General features: G+C 44.2%; 1 long non-coding RNA gene across 1 annotated transcript; it reads right to left on the bottom strand.

Moving 5' to 3' along the window:
* Positions 1-715: 715 nt before the first annotated feature.
* LOC126984833 (uncharacterized) lies at positions 716-20,461 on the bottom strand. Its single transcript, XR_007737901.1, has 6 exons — positions 20,162-20,461; positions 4,694-4,896; positions 3,103-3,184; positions 1,934-2,061; positions 916-1,022; positions 716-732 (listed from the first exon to the last, which is right to left on the bottom strand). It is a non-coding gene; the product is annotated as an uncharacterized LOC126984833 (long non-coding RNA).
* Positions 20,462-20,708: the final 247 nt, after the last annotated feature.

The following is a 20,708-nucleotide window of genomic DNA, read 5'->3' as shown; positions in this document are numbered from 1 at the left end:
GTGGAAAACATACTGGCCGTGCTGAGCTCGAATCTTCGCCCTGGTGTATAGTGGACGACCACGTGAAGTGTGCTTCTTTGCCTGTGTCTGTGTGTGTGTGTGTGTGTGTGTGTGTGTGTGTGTGTGTGTGTGTGTGTGTGTGTGTGTGTGTGTGGTGTGCCGTACATTCCTTCCTCAGCTGTCTTGAGGAGCGCCTGGCTGAGCATCTAGTGCATTATTTTTATATTCATTTTTGCGAGGTGAGTGAGTGTACGTCTAGGAAAGCGTCTGGGCAGAGGCGACTTGAACGTAACTCTCGTGTTTATGGCAGAGGAACACATGTTGCTGTGTGGCGTGATCACGAGCAGAAGGATCTCTCTCTCTCTCTCTCTCTCTCTCTCTCTCTCTCTCTCTCTCTCTCTCTCTCTCTTCTCTCTCTCTCTCTCTCTCTCTCCCTCTCTCTCTCTCTCTCTCTCTGTTTTGTTCTCAAGGTATATCCTCTAATCCTTTTATTTTCTTCCCACAAATTTGTATCTTTCGTCTTATTTCATGTTCTTCCTCCAGCATTACTGCGATCACTACCACCACCACACGGCTATCAAACACCTCCACACTAAACATCCTTTTTCGACCGTCCATGTTGAGAGAGGAGGAGGAGGAGGAGGAGGAGACGAGAGTAGATGTGGAGCCGCCAGCGATGGAGTTGGCGGCTGTTCCTCCGTCCTTCCCTTTTGGCTGCGGGTGACTTCTTGGCTAGGGTAAGGGAGGATAGGTTAAGTTAGGAGATGTTAGGTAAGGCTAGGTGAGGTTAAGTTAGGGGAGGTCATGTAGTTTTATCTTTTAGAGTTCAAGGGCAATAAAACAAAAAAGGCATAAAAAACACTAGGTCCTGCCCCTGAACAGAGAGAAGGAAAAATGACAACGGGGCATAATTACCAGTGAGGGGGCGAGTCTCTCAAACTTGTCGCCCACCATCCAGTGATTGTACCTGGCGAACAGCATCATGAGGGCCAGGACCAGGTTGGCAAACTGCTTCACACGCTCTGAAAGACACAGAAACTGCTCAGCAAGGACTGTATGCGGGCATCCTCAACACTTCCCCTCACATCAACTCTTTCCAAAGGCCAAGAAAAGGTATCAATTGCATTCTAATGACGTGAGGTAATCCAGCTTTCCAGACAGACAACAGATCAAAAATAGACAAACTATGTAGAGGAAGCATTAGTTTGAGAAGGCTATAAGAAAATCCAGCTTTCCAGACAGACAACAGATCAGACAGACAACAGATCAAAAATAGACAAACTATGTAGACATCTTTTCTCAAATTTCAAAATGGCGCACCTTCACCCTGCCTCGGAGTCCCCGCCTGGGGGGGGGGAACACTCTATATACTATGATCAATAGTTTTAAGCCTGTAAAGAATAACCATTGTATAAAATGGAAATAAAGTTTCTGATTCTCATTCCCTTCCCTTCCCTTCCTTTCCCTATCTTCCTTCCTTCCCTTTCCTTTCCTTCCCTTCCTTCCTTCCTTCCTTTCCTTCCCTTCCTTCCTGACCTTCCATTCCTTCTCTTCCCTCCTTTCTTTCCTTTCCTCTCTCTTCCCTTCCTTTCTTCTCTTCTCTTCTTCTAATCAAAAATAGATTAGATAAATTCATGGACAGCGATATTAGGTGGGGTTAGATACACGGGAGCTTAGGTTCAAAGGAGCTGCCTTGTACAGGCCTACCGGCCTCTTGCAGACTCCTACGTTCATATGTTCTTCCCTTCCTTGACCTTCCCTTCTCTTCCCTTCCCTTCCTTGACCTTCCCTTCCCTTCCCTTCCTTGACCTTCCCTTCCCTTCCTTGACCCTCCCTTCTCTTCCCTTCCTTAACCTTCCCTTCTCTTCCCTTCCCTTTCTCAACCTTCTCTTCCTTTCCTCTCCCTTCCCTTCTGTTCCCTTCCCTCACTCACCTCATCACTGGTTGGTCAAGTTATACACAAGCTCGGAGGAGTGGAAGATGCACTGGTGAGGAGGCTGGAAGACCACGAGGGGCGGCGCCAGGCTCACCATTAGACTGGGGAGGTACACGTGGGTTGCTCTGCGGAGAAAGTGAACACCAGGTTACCAATTCAATTTGTTTTTCCAGAAGAGAGAGAGAGAGAGAGAGAGAGAGAGAGAGAGAGAGAGAGAGAGAACTATCACTACAAGCTACAGAAACCCAGAGACAGAGACAGACAGAGACCAAATGAGAAGTAGACATAAAACAGCCATTATCAAGACACCTCTCCACCACAAATTGACCTCTCTCTTGGCCACTCTTTACTTTCGTCTATTATGGCAGCGGTGAGTAGCGGGCCTTTTTTTTCTATGCACTTTTTGTTGCCCTTGAGCCGTCTCCTTTGTTGTAAAAATAAATAAATAAATAAAAGCTACAGAAATCCAGAGAGCCAGACACAGAGAAAATGAGACAGCAAAAGGAAGAAGAAGAAATGAAAAGGGAAAACTAAGACAAGGAGAGGAAGAGAGAAATGAAAAAGGAAAAGAATGAAAGGAAAACGGTGAAAAAATAAGACATAAGAACAGAAAGAGAACAAAAAATGAGAACGGAGGAAAATGAAACAGGGATAAGTAGAGAAAGAGAAGGAAAGCAATACTACCAAAGAGACAGACACAGAGAAAATGAGAAGTAGATAAAACAACCATTAGCACTAAAAGCTACAGAAATCCAGAGAGAGACAGACACAAACAGAGACAGACAAAGACATAGACAGACACAGAGACACAGACAGACACAGAAAATAAGAGAAGCAGAAAAAAAACATTACAATAAGCTACAGAAGTCCAGAGAGACAGAGAGAAAATGAGAGAAAAACAGAGACAGACAAAGACACTGAGAGACCCAGACAGACAGACTGAGAGAAAATGAGAAGCGAATAAAACATGAGAGAAAAACAGACAGACAAAGACATAGAGAGACCCAGACAGACAGACAGAGAGAAAATGAGAAGCAAATAAAACAACCAGAGAGACAGAGAGAGAAAATGAGAGACAGACATAGACAGACCCATCAATTAAAAGCCACAACCAGAGATAGAGACAGAGAGACATGCGAACAAAGAAAAATGGGCCGCCAACTCACCAATCAGCTCCAGGGACGAGGAGTTCAGGAGACCGTACTCAAGCCTCATAATGATGTCACCGTCCGGGTCCTGCTTGTCCTTCTGCAAACACCACCAACAGCGAGGTAAAAAGTCGCCGAGTCAAATCCTGCCACACCACACCACACCATACCCAGCCACACCACACACCACACCACACCATACCCAGCCATACCCAACCACACCACACACCACACCACACCATACCCAGCCACACCACATCCAGCCACACCACACCCAGCCACACCACACCACACCGTACCCAGCTGCACCACACACCATACCCAGCCACACCACACACCACACCACACCATACCATACCCAGCTGCACCACATACCACACCATACCCAGCCGTACCACACACCACACCATACCCAGCCGCACCACACACCACACCACACCATACCATACCCATCCGCACCACACACCACACTATACCATACCCATCCGCCTAACACCACACCATACCCAGCCACACCACATTACCCTCCCTCTCCTTCCCTTCCCTTTCTCAGACTAGCTTTCCCTTCCCTTCCCTTTCCTTCCTTGCTCTGCCTTCCTTGGCCTTCGATTCCCTTCCTTGCCTTTTCTTCCCTTCCCTACTGCAGCCTTGCCTTCCTCTCCCTCCCATCCCCTTCCCTACCCTGGTCACTATAACTACTGTAGGCAGACACACTTCAGAAGTGGATCTTCATGTGCCTGGCAATGTCTCTCTTTGTCTTAAAGAGCTTTCCACAAACATCACACTTGAACTCTCTAAGGCCATAGTGCCTGAAGACGTGTTCATTGAGTGCCTGCTTCACACTGAACCTCTTCCCGCACTCTTCACACTCATGACTTTTTACACCAGTGTGTGTAAGGGTGTGTGTATCAAGGGTACTCTTCAGGCTGAATTTTTTCCCACATTCCTTACATTCATAGTTCTTCACACCAGTGTGTGTAAGGGTGTGTCTATCAAGGTGACTCTTCAGGATGAATTTTTTCCCACATTCCTTACATTCATAGTTCTTCACACCAGTGTGTGTAAGGGTGTGTGTATCAAGGTTACCCTTCCGGATGAATTTTTTTCCACATTCCTTACATTCATAGTTCTTCACACCAGTGTGTGTAAGGGTGTGTCTATCAAGGTGACTCTTCAGGATGAATAGTTTCCCACATTCCTTACATTCATAGTTCTTCACACCAGTGTGTGTAAGGGTGTGTCTATCAAGGTGACTCTTCAGGATGAATAGTTTCCCACATTCCTTACATTCATAGTTCTTCACACCAGTGTGTGTAAGGGTGTGTCTATCAAGGGTACTCTTCTGGATGAATAGTTTCCCACATTCCTTACATTCATAGTTCTTCACACCAGTGTGTGTAAGGGTGTGTGTATCAAGGTGACTCTTCTGGATGAATAGTTTCCCACATTCCTTACATTCATAGTTCTTCACACCAGTGTGTGTAAAGGTGTGATATCTGAGGCCTCCCCTTGTGATTAATTCTTTTCCACACTCCAGACACACAAACTTCCTCTCTCCTTTGTTGCTGGAGTTGCCAGCAGCAAGTTGCTTCATCTGGTGACCACTGACCTTCCTGCCCCCTGCAGCAGTCTGCTCCTGCTTGTCCTGGCCACTCATGCTGCTGTCCAGCCCTGCAGGTGAGGCGGCCCCAACCTTTGCGGCGGCTGAGTGTGTTGTTGTTGTCCTCGTTCTTTCCTTGTTCTCTTTTCCTCCACACACCGGAGGCCTAGGGTCCGTGGTCGTGGTCGAGGGTGGACGTGCCCGTGAGAGCTCTGTAAAAGTGAAGGAATTCTCCAATAGTAATATTGCCAGAAGAATGAATCGTTCCAAGAATAATCCGTCTAGTAAGCAGGCGGGCACAAAAACCAAGGATACTGTTGGATCTGGCAAAACAAGCCTTGCGGCTGGGGCGGGATGATCAGCTGACAGGGGCAGACGATAGCGACGCAGATAAACAAACAGACACATGCCCAGTCTGTAAGGTTAAGGTTGGTGAGGAAGACAAGGCTCTAGGCTGTGAACTATGTGAAATGTGGCACCACATAAAGTGTGAGGAGGTCACTGAGGCAGTGTATAATTTCCTGAGCAGCAATCAAGTAAGTAAGATTCACTGGTATTGTACCAAATGCGATATTGTTGCGGGGAAATTGTTCAAACAAGTAACCAACACATCCAAGAGACAGGATAAAGTAGAAAGACGTATGGATGCCCTGGAAACTAAAACCACTGAGGCCTTAGAGGAGATCAAGAGTGATGTCAAGAATCTGAAGGAGGAAATTAGAGATGATATCAGGTCTCAAGTGAACAGTGAGTTCAAATCTAGGATTGATGAAGTCAAGCAGAAAGTTGGGGAGGAAGTCAAGAGTGTGATTAATGAAGCAGTGGAAAGCAAAATAGTTGATATAACAGTCGACACGAGGAACAAAGCAGGGCGGATCCAGAAAATCAATTTTGGGGAGCCCACTGGTAAAATTTCATAAGTTAGCGACAGCCTCAAACAGTGAAGACCAATGGATAGTGATGGCGGTTCTTTGCTTAAAATCCGCAGCCCCCGAGCAATCAACGTATATGTGACAAATGAATTTTTCTTGTATCTATATATGAAGTGCAATCAATATTAAGCTGGCAAGCAATAACAAGAAACAATTCAAATTGCACATCCGAACCGTAAAAAGGCAGATCTGAACAGGTAGAAATCATCACCATACGATCACTCGAAGAAAACTAAATGTTTATTTCGATATGTAAGCAGCAAGGGTGATCATAATACAGGTCATATATAAATTACAAACCTGACCTTTACAAAAAAGAGCTAATATGTGAAATTAGACGCAGCTGAAGATAAAAAGGAATTCTTATAGGGCTTCTTTTACATGGGATTGAGGGAACACATTTGCAAAGATTGGCTGATCTAAAGAAATATATTTACAAATTCCCAAGTATTCAACAAGTGCCTCACTAAGCAAAAAGTAGTTGGGGGCTTTTTTCGCCGAATTTGCTTCTCACTCTCTCGATTGAAATGGGGATATCATGGTGGACACAGAGGAGGGCAAGCCTGTTCAGGCGCTCTTGGCCGACGGTACTCCGCAGATAGGTTTTCAGCCTTTTCAATGCTGAGAAAGACCTCTCGGCCTCCGCGTTGGAGACTGGAAGCGTCAACAGAGTTTTCAAGAGAATGGCGAGATTGGGGAACATGCTGATGCTGGCGTGTGCCTGGGCTTCTTTGATAGTTTGGAAGACCGGAACAGATAATCCCCAGCGCTCCGCTTCCACCTTCACGAGTGTCAGGGATTCAATGTCGAGCTCGTAGAGCTTTGCCACTTGAAGCACAACCACATGCAACATCCGTTTCAGGGCCTTTGAGGAGTTGCTTGAGCTGAAGTGCGACAGGAACTGTGTCGTCACCGAACTTGGCTGAGGCCAAGACGTGGTCCACGAACGGAACGTACACCGCCCGGTGGTAGTACTCCTCAGCATTCTCCCACGGAACATTTGATCGCTGGGTTTGTCGTCCACAGAGTCGTGGCACAGGGATGGTGTCATGCGATGACCCCACCTCGACCAAAAGCTCTTCCGCTTTCATGAACACGTCGTGAAAATGAGCTCTGCATCTGCTCTGAACTTGGCAAAAATGGTCTCGATGCCACGGCATCGGCTGACACCAGGTCGCCATCTTTTCTCTGAAGTTTGGCTCGGCTTGAGAGTATGTGCCAATATACACTCCACAACAACCAGTCCAACAAGAAAGCAGGAAACATGTATGGCGATGAGAAGGAGCCCAGCGGTGGCGTCAAGTTCCTCCTCGAGAAAAACAGCGATGACAGGCAGAAATTCAACGAAAACCATCATTCTGTCATGCCTCTCAATCCACCTGGTGGGGCACAGGGGAACAAGCTTTTCGCGCTTGGCCGAGGTAACCTTGACAACCTCTGTGAAGCGGAGAGAGCGCACATTCAAAGAATGAACGAAGCTGTACACCTGGGTCAGTGTTGTACACCTGGGTCAGTGTTGTACACCTGGGTCAGTGTTGTACACCTGGGTCAGGTTGTACACCTGGGTCAGTGTTGTACACCTGGGTCAGTGTTGTACACCTGGGTCAGGTTGTACACCTGGGTCAGTGTTGTACACCTGGGTCAGTGTTGTACACCTGGGTCAGTGTTTGAAGAGCGATCTTCACTTCCTTGACGTCACACGCCTTCGTCAGTACAAGATTCTGTCAAGCAGTGGATTGGCTTGGCCAGGGTGTACTTCTTCATGAGTACTGCAGCACACCCTTTGAATGTTCCCACCATGGCACTTGCTCCATCGAAACCAAGTCCCCTGCACTTGGCCATGTTCAATCCGAGGTCTTCAACGGTGCACAAAAGGAGCCAGGCTAAACCTTTACCGGTGAGGTAATGGGCGTGCACAAAGGCAAGGAAGTCTTCCCTTATTTCCTCTTCCAAGTGCTTGCATGTGAGGAATGAGGTCACAAAGATTTTTTCCTAGGCCTTTAAATCTTACTCTATAATATTCAATATATGATTCCGGAACTTAAATACTGAAAATAAATAAAGAAAATTCTGAGTTCTCCAGAAATGCAACAGAAAGGTACCAGTTTTCGTTTTGACTCTCTCAGAGAAAGTGGACATTTTAGCAGATGGGGGGGGTCGTCCAACACCCCCAGCCCCTCCCCCCCCTAGGAACGGCGTACTACGGCCCTGTACGAGTATATAGATTGTTAGATGAGTGCGGGGCCATAAGAGCGCGGTGCCCATTGTGCCCAGGCCCTACACCAGAGTGAAAAATTACATCAGACACCGAAAAAATTTAAATCTTGCCTGAGCATCCCGTCCACCTCCGCATAGTAAAGCCCAAGGAACCATAGAGGAGGAATTTTTTAAAGTTTGGAGGACAGCGTCCAGAGCTATCTAGCGGCGGCCGGCTTCGCTCCCCAGCTCTCTAGCTTTTTAGGGGTATCCTAAATATATTTTATGTTTTCTCAATTCATGGGTATTTCAAATATTTTAGTTATCCAAATATTTTTTGGGGGGGGGCCCGGGTCATCTGGCTCCCCACCCCCATATCCGTGCCTGCATATGCCTACAGCCAACGACACATTCTGTATTATACAGTAGAGCCCCATTTAGCGCAAGAATTAGGTGGATGAACGCGGTCGCGCTAACTGAATTCGCGCTAATTGAATAAAGTAACCAATATGAAAAAAGTTATTTGGTGCACACGTGGGTCTGACTTTTGGGTTTGATAATTACTCAAAATACGCAGTCATCAGTTATCGAGCCGTGATGGTGACTCTTGCGGCCCAAGGTGTTGGCGGCGGCAGCAAGTGGGTGTGACAAGAGTTCGGCCCCAGCAAAGGTTCGGCGGGCAGGGTGTGGGCGTGTGTGGGCGTCGTGCCCGGCCAGGCTGACATCACACTCGTTATTATCGAGCGTGTTACGGTGACGGTGGCCACTCAGTCAATAGTGACGCCTTACCTCATCTGCCCCGCCATGGCAGGTAATAGTGACTAACATGGATTCAGAATCAGTTTCGGTGGACGTTTACAAAGGGAAAGAAAAACTAACTCTAGGAGGCCACCCAGCCTTAACAGGCAGGACACGAGTATATTACTACAGGAGATTGGCAGGGCGAGTAGGAGTAGAAATGTCTGCGTAATGAGGGACTTTAATTATAGGAATATAGACTGGGAAGACCTAGTGGGTGAACTGGAAGCCGAGGACTTTCTTGAAGTTATACAAGATAATTTCCTTAAGCAGGTAGTTACTGAGCCTACCAGAGGAGATAACATATTAGACTTAGTCCTAACCAATAATGGGAACTTGCTACGTGAGTTGGAGGTGGGCGGAGAGTTAGGAAATAGTGACCACAGAACGATTCGTTTTAGCTTAGACTGGGCGGTAACCTGCGAACCAAACCCAGTGTTAGATTTCAGAAGAGCAAATTACGAGGGGCTTCGAAGACATCTTGAAAGGGCAAACTGGGATAATTTAGGGATTCATGAGGGCCAGAACTGTGGATCGGAGAGCCAGGAGAACTAGGTAGAAATGTCTTACAATAATTTAGTTAGAGTAATAGTACAGGGGCAAGGACAGCATATACCACAGCGAACACTTAGAAAAGAAAACAATGATCCTAAGTGGATGACTCGTGGACTAAAACACGAGATAGGGTTAAAGAAGGGAATTTATCAGAAAATAAAGAATGGTGAAACACATCTCAGGGGCCGGTACGTCGAACTATCTAGATTAGTTAAGAAAAACACCAGGATAGCAAAAAGGAACTATGAGATCAAAGTAGCAAATGAGGCGAAAAGTAATCCTAAGGGCTTCTTTCAGATGAATAGAACAAAAACACGGAAGAAAATTGGACCGCTGAAAACAAACACAGGGGAGCTAGTAGAAAATTACGAAAATATGAGCACATTGTTGAACGACTACTTCCTTTCAGTATTCACACAGGAGGATCGAACGACTATACCGGAAAGGGTTCAGGTGTACGAGGGCGGGGATGGCGATAAGTTGAGGGATATAATCATTACCAGGCAAGTAGTTCAGGATGAAATAGATAAGCTTAAGAAGAACAAGTCGCCAGGTCCTAACGGGATATTTCCGAGGGTATTAAAGGAATCAGATGATGTACTCAGTGACCCACTAACCGACATCTTTAAGATTTCGGTAAATACTGGCTATGTGCCGAGCCTATGGAAAGTAGCTAATGTGACGCCAATTTTCAAAAAGGGGGACAGGTCAGTTGCTTCAAACTATCGCCCAATTAGCTTAACATCGGTTATAGGCAAGATGCTGGAGTCCATAATAGCCAGGAACATTCGGGAGCATTTAGAGAAACGTAGCTTAATTCACGACTCGCAGCATGGGTTCACAAAAGGTAGGTCATGCCTCACCAATCTCTTGTCCTTCTACAATAAAGTATTTGAGGCAGTTGACAGAGATGAAAATTATGATGTAACCTATCTTGATTTTAGTAAAGCGTTTGACAAAGTTCCTCACCAACGACTGTTGCATAAATTACAGGCTCACGGAGTAGAGGGTAAAGTTTTGAACTGGGTCAAGGCGTGGCTTAGCAATAGGAAGCAAAGAGCGCAAATCAATGGTAAAAGATCTGACTGGAGATGTGTTACGAGTGGGGTCCCACAAGGTTCGGTATTAGGTCCACTTTTGTTTATTATTTATATCAATGACTTAGATACAGGAATTAGTAGTGATGTTAGTAAATTTACAGATGATACCAAGATCGGTAGAGTAATTGAGTCGGATCAGGACGCTAGTATTCTCCAGGGTGAACTCAACAGATTGTATGACTGGGCGTATAAATGGCAGATGGAGTTCAATGTAGGGAAGTGCAGTATTCTGAGTGTAGGTAGGAACAACCCCTCACATAACTATTGCTTAAATGACACTCTCATAAGCAGGTCTGGGTGCGAGAGGGATTTAGGGGTCTTAGTGAGCTCTGATCTCCGTCCAAGGGCACAATGCATTCAAGCTAGAAATCGAGCTAATAGGGTACTGGGATTTATTTCAAGGAGCGTAAGCAACAGAAGCCCAGAAGTCTTCCTCAAACTATATTTAGCATTAGTTAGACCTCATCTTGACTATGCGGTTCAGTTCTGGTCACCTTACTATAGTATGGATATCAAAATGTTAGAATCGGTGCAGAGGAGGATGACTAAGATGATTCAGGGGTTAAGAAACTTGCCATACGAGGAAAGACTCAAACAGTTAAACTTGCATTCTCTAGAAAGGCGAAGGGTGCATGGAGACATGATCGAGGTTTATAAATGGATGAAGGGCTTTAATAAAGGAGACATTCATAAGGTTTTGTTGGTAAGAGAATCAGGTAGGACACGAAGTAATGGGTTTAAACTGGATAAATTCAGATTCAACAGGGACACAGGCAAAAATTGGTTTACAAACAGGGTGCTGGATGAGTGGAATAGGCTTAGCAGTCACGTGGTGAGTGCCAATACAATTGTCACATTCAAAAATAGACTAGATAAATTCATGGACAGCGATATTAGGTGGGGTTAGATACACGGGAGCTTGGGGTCAAAGGAGCTGCCTCTACAGAATGGACATCAACTTGCTAGAATCAGTTCAGAGGAGGATGACCAAGATGATTCAGGGGCTGAGGAGCCTCCCATATCAAAATAGGCTGAAACATCTAAACTTACATTCACTAGAGAGACGAAGAGTGCGGGGAGATCTGATAGAAGTATTCAAATGGGTCAAGGGTTACAACAAAGGCGATATAAGTAAAGTACTGAGAATTAGCCAGCAGGATAGAACTCGCAGTAAAGGATTTAAATTAGAAAAGTATAGATTTAGGAGATATAGGCAAGCATTGGTTTAGTAATAGGGTGGTGGGGGAATGGAATAGACTCAGCAATCACATAGTTTGTGCAGGGACGATAGCTTGTTTTAAGAGTAGACTGGATAGCTACATGGACGAGGACGACAGGTGGCAGTGAGGTGTGAGTGCAGTAGGGTGACGGGGTACTGGATGCGTGCCTAGTACTGCTGGTGTTGTGCGAAATAACTTGACCGACAAATAATTAGTAACATCGGTATCTGCTCATGCGCGGCTAGAACTCGTGAGTATTTCGCACGTAGACGTGCGAAATACTTATCAACCTGCGAAATTATTATAAATAGCTCAGTTCAAGCTCACACTGTTCTCTTTAGGTTTATAAAGCAACAATAAGTGTGTAGGGCAATAATAAAGTTTGTGAGATATAAATAAAAGCCTCCTCAAGCAAGATACATCATAATGAGCCTCTAAATTATGATTGTCAATGCACTGATAGGTATTTTTTCTTATGTGGCTTCCTGACCTGCCATTGCAGGCCACACATTCATCACAAGATAGCTTTAGGTGATCATGGAATCAGAAAGTTTGTTCATACAATCTTCAGTATTATAATAATTAATCAACTCGTGCGTATTTCGCACGTATAGGACCTGCGAAATTATTATAGCTCAGCTCGTGCTCACAGTCATGCAGTGATAGATATCCTTCTTCTTGTGGCTTCCTGACCTGCCATTACAGGCCACATGCATCACAAGATAGCTGTGACGTACCTGAGTTTGTTCCTACAGTCTTCAGTAATTTAATAACATAATTTTATTATAGGACTTGCGAAATTATTATAGCTCAGCTCGTGCTCGCAGTCATGCACTGGAAGATATTCTTCCTCTTGTGGCTTCATGACCTGCCATTACAGGCCACATGCATCACAAGATAGCTTTATGTGATCATGGAATCTGAGTTTGTTCATACAATCTTCAGTAATGCAATTTTTTTTTTTTTTTTTTTTTTTACAGCAAAGGAGACAGCTCAAGGGCACAAAAAAGTAAACATTAATAAAAAAAAGCCCGCTACTCGCTGCTCCTAAAAAGAATCCAAAGAGGTGGCCGAAAGATAGGTCAGTTTCGGGAGGAGAGGTGTCCTGATACCCTCCTCTTGAAAGAGTTCAAGTCGTAGGCAGGAGGAAATACAGATGAAGGAAGATTGTTCCAGAGTTTACCAGCGTGAGGGATGAAAGAGTGAAGATGCTGGTTAACTCTTGCATAAGGGGTTTGGACAGTATAGGGATGAGCATGAGTAGAAAGTCGAGTGCAGCGGGGCCGCGGGAGGGGGGGAGGCATGCAGTTAGCAAGTTCAGAAGAGCAGTCAGCGTGGAAATATCGATAGAAGATAGAAAGAGAGGCAACATTGCGGCGGAATTTAAGAGGTAGAAGACTATCAGTATGAGGAGGAGAGCTGATGAGACGAAGAGCCTTTGCCTCCACTCTGTCCAGAAGAGCTGTGTGAGTGGAGCCCCCCCACACATGAGATGCATACTCCATACGAGGGCGGACAAGGCCCCTGTATATGGACAGCAACTGTGCAGGGGAGAAGAACTGGCGAAGACGGTACAGAACGCCCAGCCTCGATGAAGCTGATTTAGTAACAGATGAGATATGAAGTTTCCAGTTGAGATTTTGAGTTAAGGATAGACCGAGGATGTTTAGTGTTGAGGAAGGTGATAGCTGGGTGTTGTCAAAGAATAGGGGATAGTTGTTTGGAAGATTGTGTCGAGTGGATAGGTGGAGAAACTGTGTTTTTGAGGCGTTGAAGGACACCAGGTTCTTCTTGCCCCAATCGGAAATAATAGTAAGGTCTGAGGCTAAGCGTTCTGCAGCCTCCAGCCTTGAGTCGTTAAGTTCCTGAAGGGTGGGTCTTCTATTAAAAGAAGTTGAATAATGCAGAGTGGAATCATCGGCGTAGGAATGGATAGGACAGTTCGTTTTGGAAAGAAGATCATCAATGAACAACAGAAAAAGAGTGGGAGATAGGACAGAACCCTGTGGGACACCACTGTTAATAGATTTAGGGGAAGAACAGTGACCGTCTACCACGGCAGAAATAGAACGGTCAGAAAGGAAACTGGAGATAAAGGTACAGAGAGAAGGATAGAAACCGTAGGAGGGTAGTTTAGAAAGCAAAGAGTTGTGCCAGACCCTATCAAAAGCTTTTGATATGTCCAGCGCAATAGCAAAAGTTTCACTGAAACGGCTAAGAGAGGATGACCAAGAGTCGGTTAAGAAGGCTAGGAGATCACCAGTAGAACGCCCCTTGCGGAACCCATACTGGCGATCAGATAGAAGGTCAGAAGTGGAAAGGTGCTTTTGAATCTTCCGGTTAAGGATTGATTCAAAAGCTTTAGATAGACAAGAAAGTAAAGCAATAGGACGGTAGTTTGAGGGATTGGAGCGGTCACCCTTCTTAGGTACAGGCTGTATGAAGGCATACTTCCAGCAAGAAGGAAAGGTAGATGATGACAGGCAGAGGCGAAAGAGTTTGACCAGGCAGGGTGACAGCACGGAGGCACAGCTTTTAAGGACAATAGGAGGCACTCCATCAGGTCCATAAGCCTTCTGAGGATTGAGGCCAGAGAGGGCATAGAAAACATCATTTTGAAGAATCTTTATAACAGGCATAAAGGAGTCAGAGGGGGGATGAGTAGGAGGAATATGCCCAGAATCGTCCAGAGTGGAGTTTTTAGAAAAAGTTTGAGAGAAGAGTTCAGCCTTAGAGATAGATGAGACGGCAGTGTTGCCGTCAGGACTGAGGAGTGGAGGGAAAGATGAAGAAGTGAAGTTGGAGGAGATGTTTTTGGCTAGATGCCAGAAGTCACGGGAAGAGTTAGAGAAAGCAAGGTTTTGACATTTTCTATTAATGAAAGAATTTTTGGTTAGTCGGAGAATAGATTTGGCACGATTTCGGGCAGAAATGTAAAGTTCATAATTAGCATTAGTTTGAAGGCTCTGGTATCTTTTGTGAGCTACCTCTCTATCATTGACAGCACGAGAACAAGCGTGATTAAACCAAGGCTTTTTAGCGTGAGGAGTAGAGAAAGAACGAGGAATGTATGCCTCCATTCCAGAGACAATCACCTCTGTGATGCGCTGAGCACACACAGAGGGGTCTCTATCCTGGAAGCAATAATCATTCCACGGGAAATCGGAAAAGTACATCCTCAGGTCGTCCCACCGAGCTGAAGCAAAATGCCAGAAGCATCGCCTCTTCGGTGGGTCCAGAGGGTGTACAGGAGCGATAGGACAGGATGCAGAAATAAGATTGTGATCGGAGGAGCCCAACGGAGAGAACAGTTTGACAGAATAAGCAGAAGGGTTTGAGGTAAGGAAGAGGTCTAGAATGTTGGGCCGATCTCCAAGACGGTCAGGAATACGTGTAGGGTGCTGGACCAACTGCTCTAGGTCGTTGAGGATAGCAAATTAATTGAGCATTTTCACACCATCCCTTGCGACTTTATTTCTAGTTTCCCCCTTTAGCAATGACGTGATACTCTTCCAATCACCTGCTGAAGGACATTGTCAGCATACCAATTCTTTTTATGACTTACCTTTTGCCATAATTTTTTCAATCCTGTCACCACCACCATTAACCCTGTCTTTACATAGTATGTGTTATGGATCACTGTTCATTCTCTCCATACCTCCCATTTTCTTTGCATCCTTGCCATAACTTCTGACTCATTTCGTGTCTGTATTTTCACTTGACTGAATCAGCTTAGTTTTAACCCTTACTTTTTATTAATTGTTCATACAGATTAGTTGGTTTCTTCATGATGCAGCTTGCTTTTCCTGTTTAGCTTAGCTTTATTTCCTGTTAACTGTCTACTGTAAGAATTGTTAATGTTCATCATTATGAGGTAATTAAGAGAAGCAAGGGTGGGATAAACTATCCTAGTATGTAAAAGAAAATGAGACAAAAAAGTGAAGGTGAAAGTGACATTATGTTTATTGAGGGTGTTTAACAAGGGTATAGGAAATTCCTGATTAAAAGAAAAAAAATCTGAGAAGCAAAGTTAAGAGGAACAGGTTGAGTTGAGGACATATGCTAAGTGCATATTGTGTCATTACTGCAACCCTAGAGACAATGGAGGAGACACAGGGCAAGTGTGCCAGAACTTACCTTCCTCAGGTATCAACCACTCCACAAAGAAAAGTTGGAAAGCTGGGAAGGCTGGTGATGACTGCCTCAGGGCTGGGACCAAACCTAAAGGCTGGATTCTTAGCTACAAGTTTTTTTCTATGCACAAAGAAGGTTCCAATGGGGAATGTGAGTACATTCATATATTTGAATATGACAGCTGAAAAATACAAGCAAATGAGGAAAGAGTGTGTGGCATTTATGGGCCTGGAAGATCAGGAGGTCCTAGATGTAGGAAACTGCATATAATCTAACATAAATAAATGAAAAAAGCATCAAATCAGAAAATTAGCATATTTATGTTTTTTTATTTTAAAATATAACATCTGTATCATTATATGCAATGTACAACAATGTCCTGAGTTCCAGGCCAATAAATGACACACACACACACACACACACACTTTCCTCATTAACTTGTATTTTGCAGGTGGTATCCTTAAATTTCTGAATGTAAACATATTCCTGCAGCACTTATGTGGTGTAAGGATGAACCATATAGCCAAGGATCTATGCCTTGAGTTCATTTTCTAGAACACAGTAAAGAAAAAAAAACAAGATCAGGTAAAAAAGTTGTTCCAATGTAGGTCATGATTATTATGCCTCTATGCTAGAGATGACCTGTAAAGTGCTGGGCACACATATAGGGCTTAACTCGGTAGCTGCAGGGACCATGTTTCTTAAAGGCGCCTTTAAGCAAAAAAAAGAAAAATTGAGAAATAATCATCACTCGCGCAAACCATTTCATAATATGTATCAACGCATTTGTGATCAGTTTATGCAGCATCTATTTTCGGGGGTTTATATTATGGAAAAAATTTGTCCCATCACTGGTATACAGTAAAACCACAAATTTGGCCCATCACTACTACAGTTTTTTTTTTTTTTTTTTACAGCATAAAAAAAATAAAACTAATGAAAAAAAAAAAGCCCGCTACTCACTGCCCCTAAAAAGAGTACAGTGGAGTGGCCAAAAGAGAGGTCAATTTCGGGATAAGAGGGGTCCTGATATCCTCCTCTTGAAAGAGTTCTAGTCATAGGCAGGAGGGAATACAGATGAAGGACGATTGTTCCAGAGTTTACCAGCGTGAGGGATGAAAGAGTGAAGATGCTGATTTAACTCTTGCATAAGGAGTTTGGACAGTATAGGAATGAGCTTGAGTAGAAAGTCGTGTGTGGCGAGGCCACAGGAGGGGGGGAGGCATGCAGTTAGCAAGTTCAGGAAAGCAGTCAGCATGAAAATATCGATAGAAGATAGAGAGAAAGCATGGTTACGGAATTTAAGAGGTAGAAGATTATCAGTAAGAGGAGGAAAGCAGATGAGATGAAGAGCCTTAGACTCCACTCTGTCCAGAAGAGCTGTATGAGTGAGATGCAAGTGAGATGCATACTCCATACGAGGGCAGACAAGGCCCCTGTATACGATAGCAACTGTGCGGGGAAGAAGAACTGGCGGAGACGATACAGAACGCCCAACCTCGAGGAAGCTGATTTAGTGAGAGAGGAGATGTGAAGTTTCCAGTTAAGATTTTGAGTTAAGGATAGACCGAGGATATTTAGTGTTGAAGAAGGTGACAGCTGAGTGTTGTCGAAGAACAGGGGATAAGTGTTTGGAAGATTGTGTCGAGTTGATAGGTGGAGAAATTGAGTTTTTGAGGCATTGAAGGACACAAGGTTCCTCTTACCCCAATATGGAATTGATAGCAAGGTCATCAGTGTATGAGTGGATAGGACAGCTTGTTATGAAAAGATCATTGATGAATAACAGGAAGATAGTGGGTGATAGGACAGAGCCCTGTGGAACACCACTGTTGATAGGTTTAGGGGAAGAACAGTGACTGTCTACCACTGCAGAGAAAGAACGGCCGTAAATGAAACTGGAGATAAAGGAACAGAGAGAAGGACAGCATCCAAGAGAGGGCAGTTTAGAAAGCAAAGACTTGTGGGGGGCATGCTGAATGCTGATTGGTCATTAATCTAGGTAAAATATAAGGTTTGGAGCATATGCTATGAATGTAGAATGTATTATTGCTCATATTTGTCAAGCCAGCCAGTGAGTGTGCTGGGTACAACACTGCTGCCCCAAGACACAGGCTCACAGAGACATCAGAACTACCACACTTGTCTTAGGATGCTGTATTTTTTTATTGATTTTACTTCAGCTAAATACAGAAAGATCTGAACTATTTTCAGCTAACAAAAACCCAGCTAAACTAACAGATAGTAACCTTCTGAAAGAGTAAACTATCACCACAAAATATCCATTTATTGTTACTACACTGCTACCAGCATAACCTATAACTCATAATGTCCGTTGGTATTATATTGGCTTTGGTTTGTAAGGTGATAGATACATTCAGTTGATAAAAGCCTGTCATGATGTGCCTCTAAAGTTTGCTTGTCCAGGCATAGATAAGTACTAGTAACAACCTCTTATACATAATAGTTTCTCCTTATTTTTATCACTATCCTGTATACCTCTCTTCTAGCATATGCTACAAAAAAGGAAAATCATTTCAGTAGCAGGCACAAAAAAATACAAGCTAACAAAGTAATATACAAATAATGTACTGTAGTGCGGCAACTATGCCTGATGAACGAGCCTCCCATAACCCACTTATCCAGTGGGGTACCACTTTTGCCAACTCGGTAGGGAGTGGCTCTCTTGTCACCAGGCGCGGATATAAGGGGGGGGCCCAGGGGGCCAGGGCCCCCCCCTTTGGGCTCTATAGCCCCGGGGCCCCCACAAGAAGGGGGCCCCCACAAGATTTATTATATTAAATTGTAAAAATGGACTCACAAATTTATCACATCCCGTGACATTCTAAAAAAAAACTCTACAAACATACATGATAGCCTCATTCTTAAAATCGTATTTACAAGTACATTATGTAAGTTATGTAACAGTTTTACATTGAATAGTTAAAATGCTTTATATTGACAGTAAGCCTTATTTGGGCAGCCTGTATTAATAGCAGGGATTGAATAGATAAATAATAGACCGTTTAGTGCTATTTGAAAGCGTTATAATTATGAGAAATAGGGTTATAATAAGCCTTTACAAGGGATTACGTTGCTTACACTCCGGTTACCACACAATACCATTAAATATATAAATAAAAAATAATTAAAATATACTATAATACACCACAACCTATACATAAAAACACGTTAATATATATACCTTATTACCCTCTCATTTGAATCCGAAGAGAAACACTGGCACCTAGAGGCTAGAGGAGATGGTTATGCCCATTCATTTAGGTCAGTCCGCCAGTTATTAACAAATAAGAATCCCGTGAGTGGAGAAACGGTAATGCTAATGCTCGTTAAACAACCGAAAATTCTGCCGTCGGGCCCCCCCCAAGCTTTGTTCCTAGATCCGCGCCTGCTTGTCACGCTGGTTGCGGGTTCAATCCCAGCCCAGGCAGCCTGCGAATACCCTCTCCTGGTCTTGATTAATTTCTCGTGTGTTGTTTGATACAAGCAGAGGTTGTGCAGGAAAATAGAGGAAATATAAAATACGCTCTCGGGGTATGACAGTACAAACCTGTGTATGCACTCACAGCCCTTCACAGGGATCACTTATTACTCTTATTTGTTGAGGTCTTCAGCTTCAGTACTGACCAACAAATGCCTTGTAAACATGATAAGATACAGTGACTAATAATTCAGTCACCCAACAATGTAAGCTCCATATCAGACCCAATGTGGAGGGCCATCCAAGAACCTTGGCTTTCACTCTTCCTTTATTTTTCCAAATACCAAGAGGCATAATTGCTATTATGACATTTACTAAATATAGAGGCAACAATTGAGAGGCCTTCTACTATCAATATACACCTTAAAGTAATAGTAAAAACTTGTAACTAGTGCAATATAGTGAGAAATAACACATCTGTATGATCCAGAATAGTTGTGAAATTGCTTTTTTTTCTCTTATCTCACTCAATTTCCTTGTTCATGAATACTGGCGTTCCCTTTCCCTTTATTCACCCTAATTTTCAGCCTTTCTTTTATCATAGAAACAGCCTATAACACCTCAAAAGCCTGTGAAATAGGCCAGTGAAACGAACTAGTGACCGAGCCTCTTCTTTATCTCTTTCTCTTAATATCCAGCATCAGAGTAATCCCATAACACATTAACAATAACTTGAGATACTCTCTGTTGATATGAAAACCTACAGATGATAATATTCAAGCTAAAATCCATTAACTAAAGCTGTGAAACAAATTACTTACCTTCTGGTTTCGACTTATTTCGCAGCTCTGTTGTTGTCAGGCCGCGCATGCGCAGATACCGATGTTACTAATTATTTGTCGGTCAACTTATTTCGCACAACACCGGTATAACGAGGATCAAGCCTCTACCTGTAACCCCTGTAACTACACCTCACCCATCGTGAGTAGTGGGGGGGATTCTGGAGCTGCCCTGTGTAGGCCACCCGGCCTCTTGCAGTTTCCCTATGTTCTTATGTTCTTATGAGTGGAGGGCGGCCTGTCTTGTGCAGGACAGCTTACCTACTTCTGCTGCATGAGAAGGTTAAGACTTCCCGGCGGCGGTGGTGGAGGTGTTGTCCTGGCAGTGTTGGGGCTGAGGGTGTCGCTGGCCAGCAGGTCCCCAGCGCTGGCCCGTGGGTGTGGAGCCTTCGTCGTCTTCTTCTTCTGGGGTGTTTTAGGGGGCTGGTTGGGCAGGGCCAGAAGGGATGCTGCTCGGGCCTCGGCGCGTGCTGTTGTTGTCACCTGGCAGTGTTGCCAACTGGAACTTTCCGCTACACGCACGAGCCTCAAACACGCTACATTGGACCACAAACGATACAAATTGTAAATATATTTCCACATCAGACGAAATAATGTTATCTGCTGGTTACTGTATAGCCAGGTACCCAAGGCATCTTTTCTCGTGAATAATAACTTATTAGATTCTAATCAGTTTGGCTTCCGTACGTAAGGCTCACTCAGTTGATGATCAGCTCCTAACATATGATGACGCCACCTGCTGGCTTGATCAGGGGCATATGGTCGACCTTATACTATTTGACTTTAGTAAATCATAACATTATGATCA

This window comes from Eriocheir sinensis, chromosome 57, assembly GCF_024679095.1.
Source record: "Eriocheir sinensis breed Jianghai 21 chromosome 57, ASM2467909v1, whole genome shotgun sequence".
In the NCBI taxonomy this organism is placed as follows: Eukaryota; Metazoa; Arthropoda; class Malacostraca; order Decapoda; family Varunidae; genus Eriocheir; species Eriocheir sinensis.
The sequence above is the reverse complement of the archived record's forward strand: the minus strand, read 5'-3'. Positions and strand labels throughout refer to the sequence as shown.